This window comes from Micropterus dolomieu, linkage group LG04 (genome assembly GCF_021292245.1).
Source record: "Micropterus dolomieu isolate WLL.071019.BEF.003 ecotype Adirondacks linkage group LG04, ASM2129224v1, whole genome shotgun sequence".
NCBI classification, from domain to species: Eukaryota; Metazoa; Chordata; class Actinopteri; order Centrarchiformes; family Centrarchidae; genus Micropterus; species Micropterus dolomieu.
This window is the reverse complement of record NC_060153.1, coordinates 16,089,489-16,094,737: the sequence shown is the minus strand read 5'-3', so window position 1 is coordinate 16,094,737 and position 5,249 is coordinate 16,089,489.

The window sequence follows — 5,249 nt, the reverse complement described above, 5'->3', positions numbered from 1 at the left end:
GGGATAGCACTTAGAGAAAGCAACTTTGACCCCTCCCCTTCTTCTCTGGGGAGGAGAAAGGAATTTAGGGTAGCTCCAAATTTATTCAATGTAAAATGCACAAATCCACACCGTTGTTCACTACAGTCTTATACAGTCAAACATCTGCCGGAACTGCTCAGGTAACATATCTGATAGTTACATGCATGCTATGTGGCAATGTACACCTGTTCAAAAGTTCTGGCAGAAGATATGTGAAGACCTATCGATATGGCTAAGTTACCCCGTCCCAGTTTCCCCATCACTCTGCGTGCTGGGGGACCTAAGTGACAATAGTATAGAGGTTGACACATCATACATTCTCACTGCCTTATGCATCGCCAAGAAAACTATCCTCATGAACTGGAAGGCCAAAAAGAATATAAGTATCACCCAATATCAGAATCACCTTATAGATCACATTAGCATGGAGAAAATGTCTGCTATAAAAAAAAAACAAATTGACACAATTCCAATCTCTCTGGTTCCCCTTGATCAACTTTATCACTTAATGGGGGTGGGTGTGTACTGCCTTGCTGGTCAGGGTCCCGTGCGGCCGGTAGGTGTGTCTGGGGGTGGGTTGATTCTTGGATGCATCGCGGTACGGGCGTGGGAGACTCGTTTTTGTTTTTTTTTTAATGTTGGTTGATGCCGTGGTGTTGGCGGGGGACGGTGGTGCAGCGCTCGGGCTGCCTGGGGCTCGGGGCTTTGGAGCCTCTGGGTCTGGGGCGGGTCTGCGCGCCGGGGGGGCTGGGCCCCCCTGGACCTGTCCTGGGGCTGGGCGGGGTTGTCGCTGACTCTGGGGTGCTGCCGGGCTCTTGCTATAAGCCCTGGGCTGGAGGGACCTGGCGTCCTCCTGCTTAGGGGGGTGGGGTCTGAATGAATGATGGGGCAGGTCAGGAATCTGGTCCCAGTGAGGAGGACCATTCTAGCCTCCCTATGACCTCCTTCACCTTTCCCCCTTTGGTCATGTCTCACAACATACACCCTTAGGACAGGCAGGCTGCAGGGTGTTTGGTGGGTGGGGCTGCTTTATTGCGGCCTCGCCCTTTCTCCCCCACTGGCCGCCCCACATATGCAAGACATGGGTTTCAGCTGTCGCATTCCTTTTGTCAAGCCACTCTTGAACAAGACACAGTGTCAGAAGCGTCTCGCCTGGACTAAAGACAAAAAGGACTGGACTGCTGATGAGTGGTCAAAAGTTATGTTCTCTGATGAAAGTACGCCTATTGGTCTGTTCCCTGTGCAGCCTTGTGACTCTCTGATCACTGTCTGGTTCATCTTATACCAACACACAGGCAAAAACTGAAATCTGCTAAACCTGTTGTAAAGACTGTGAAAAGATGGACCAATGAGTCAAAGCTGGAGTTACAGGCCTGCTTTGACTGCACTGACTGGAGTGTTTTTCAGGCTGCAGCCACTGACCTGGACGAACTAACTGACACTGTGACATCTTACATCAGTTTTCGTGTGTGCCGACTAAAACCTTCCGCACATACAACCAAAACCCTGGTTCACAGCGAAACTCAGGCAGCTTTGTCAGACCAAGGAGGAGGCCTTCAGAAGTGGAGACAGAGTCTTGTACAACCAGGCCAGGAACACAATGACTAAAGAGGTCAAAGCTGCAAAGAGGTGCTATGCTGAAAAGCTAAATAACAGCTTTGCAGCCAACGACCCTGCGTCGTTGTGGAGAAGCCTATGGACACTCACAAACTACAAGAGACCATGAGTGTGTGCTCTACCCACTGCTCTTCTCCCTCTACACCAATGACTGCACCTCAGGGGACCCATCTGTCAAACTCCTGAAGTTCGCTGACAACACAACGGTCATCGGCCTCATCCGGGATGGTGACGAGTCAGCCTACAGACGGGAGGTTGATCAGCTGGCTCTCTGGTGCGGTCAGAACAACCTGGAGCTTAACACACTCAAAACTTTGGAGATGACCGTGGACTTCAGGAGGAGCCCCCCCACTCTGCCCCCCATCACCATACTCAACAGCTCTGTGTCTGCTGTGGAATCCTTCAGGTTTCTGGGATCCACTATATCCCAGGACCTGAAGTGGGAGTCCAACACTGACACTATCATCAAGAAGGCCCAGCAGAGGATGTACTTCCTGCGTCAGCTCAGGAAGCTCAACCTGCCTAAGGAGCTACTGATCCAGTTCTACACAGCCATCATCCAGTCTGTTCTCTGCACCTCCATCACTGTCTGGTTTGGATCTGCCACCAAAAAGGACAAGGACAGACTACAACGGACAGTCAGGACTGCAGAAAAAATAACCGGTGCCAACCTGCCCTCCATTCAGGACTTATACATTTCCAGAGTCAGGAAACGGGCAGGAAACATCACTGCAGATCCATCTCACCCCAGACACAACCTGTTCCAGCTCCTCCCCTCTGGTAGGCCTCAGTGCTGTTCATACTATGTTCATACTATGTCATATTGTGTATATACTGTATACCAATACACCTACCTCAGGTCATAAGGTCATAGGTCTTATTTATTTTTTCCAGCGTCCTTTGCACTATGCTCCATCACGCTGTGTACATGTGTACATGTATGTGTACTTGTATATCATATCCACCTTCAATATGTACATAATGAGAATAGTTTACTCTTGCATCCTTTCCACTCTGATTACTGCACTATTTGTCAATATGTCTATATTGTTTTGTTCATAGTGTGTATATTAGTGTTGTCTTCTGTGTAGTTTGTATCTGATTTTATTTTATTATTATTATATTATTATTTTATTATTGTATAAGTAAGCACATCGTGAGCAGTGTACAATCCTGAGTCAAATTCCTCATATGTGTACACATACCTGGCAATAAAACTGATTCTGATTTCTGAAAGTAAATTTTGCATTTCCTTTAGAAATCAAGGTCCCCGAGTCTGGAGGAAGAGAGGAGAGGCACATAATCCACGTTGCTTGAAGTCCAGTGTAAAGTTTCCACAGTCAGTGATGGTTTGGGGTGCCATGTCATCTGCTGGTGTTGGTCCACTGTGTTTTTTGAGGTCCAAGGTCAACGCAGCAGTCTACCAGGAAGTTTTAGAGCACTTCCTGCTGCTGACCAACTTTATGGAGATGCAGATTTCATTTTCCAACAGGACTTGGCACCTGCACACAGTGCCAAAGCTACCAGTACCTGGTTCAAGGACTATGGTATCCCTGTTCTTAATTGGCCAGCAAACTTGCCTGACCTTAACCCTATAGAAAATCTATGGGCTATTGTGAAGAGGAAGATGCGATACACCAGACCCAACAATGCAGAAGAGCTGAAGGCCACTATCAGAGCAACCTGGGCTCTCATACCACCTGAGCAGTGCCACTGACTAATCGACTCAATGCCATGCCGCATTGCTGCAGTAATTCAGGCAAAAGGAGTGCCAACTAAGTATTGAGTGCTGTACATGCTCATACTTTTCAGTTGGCCAACATTTCTAAAAATCCTTTTTTTGTATTGGTCTTAAGTAATATTCTAATTTTCGGAGATACTGAATTTGGGATTTTCATTAGTTGTCAGTTATAGTCATCAAAATTAAAAAGGAATGACCACTTGAAATATATCAGTCTGTGTGGAATGAATGAATAAAATATCCAAGTTTCACTTTTTGAATGGAATTACTGAAATAAATAAACTTTTTCTAACTTTCTCTAATTATATGACCAGCACCTGTACTCCCATAGTTCAATCTTGATTTTATTAAGACTACATAAATATATTTCAGAGATACTCTCTCCATGTTTATCAGATCAAAATAAATTCCCATACAGTTTAAAACTATATTCCCGGAGTTTCCTTCCTGTAAAGAAAAAGAAAAATTTTGGTTTTTCCCCTACAGATTTAAATCCCCTGTCTATTCCCTACTTTTCAACATGATTTATTCCATCTTGCCTTTCCTTAAGAATCAGAATGAGGTTTATTGGCAGGTACATTTTCACAAGGAATTGCCTTGGTGTGTAGTGGTGCTTACATTGGTATGCATGAAAATAAATACAGGAAAAGTAGAGATCAAAAATGTAGTATACAAAAAAAAAAAAAAAAAAAAAAAAACTCCTATAATAGTATGCACAAAATATACAGGATAATTAATCATGTGCAAAGGAATGTGCTAAAATCCACAATATGCAAAAGAAAGATTTAATGCAATGGTACACGGTTCAAAGTTGTGAGGTCAGGTATGGTGGTGGGGGGCTTGAGTCAGTGACAGTGGGGGACCGCTGCAGACGGAAAGAAACTGTTCTTGTGGCGCAAGGTTTTTTAGTGCTCTGGATCAACCACTCTGACCACCAGCTTGAAGGAGGAGATTAACAAGTGACGGAAGTAAAACTTCCTGCTGCTAAACAGCTCCAATACTGACGCAATCCTAGTTGGCACCCCACACCAGGTCCGGTCATCCGTCATTGCCAGCATTACCTTCTCTGGCCAGGATATTCCACTTTCAACATCAGTAAGAATGGACTCTCAGCTCACCTTTGAGGCTAACATTAAACATCTGAACAAGACCTTCTTCTTCCACCTCAGGAACATCTCCAAACTCCATCCCACACTCACTCCTGCAGATGCAGAAAAGCTTGTCCACTCCTTTGTCTTCTCCACGTCAGGATTCGTGGGTGAGGAGGTGAGAGCCCAAATGCAAGACACCCGAGCACATAGTAAGTTCAGGGGTTTTAATCCACAAAAGCAGGATGGCTTACAGGTTGGAGGAAGGCAAAATGATCAGGAAACTCCAAATCAGGCGAAACACTCATCACACGACACAACAGAGTATATTCACACTACAATGACCAGACTGAAGGATTGAAGACACACAGCAAACATTTGACACCAGGGACAAACGAGCAGGAGCAACACAGGTGACCGGGATCAGGACAAACGAGGCAGAGAGACAGCAGGGGAAAACAGAGAGGCAGGCAGGCAGAGAGACAGCAGGGATGAACAGAGAGACACTTACAGATGCAAAACAAAAGATCATACATTAACTGGAACTCAAAGTACTTAGTGGACAAGCAGGCAGGGGAATTGCTGGGGGAATAGACACAAGCAAATCTAAATGCAGAAAATACACTAAACATAATTTAGTTCTCATCCCTGGCGCCCCCTGGTTGCGTGTCGAAGTGTCATGGGACTGAACCCCGATTTGCCCCTGGCGGCTGTTCCGCCAGTGTATGAATGAGTGTGAATGTTAGTTTCCATTTGAGCACTTAGGCTCAGTGTATGAATGT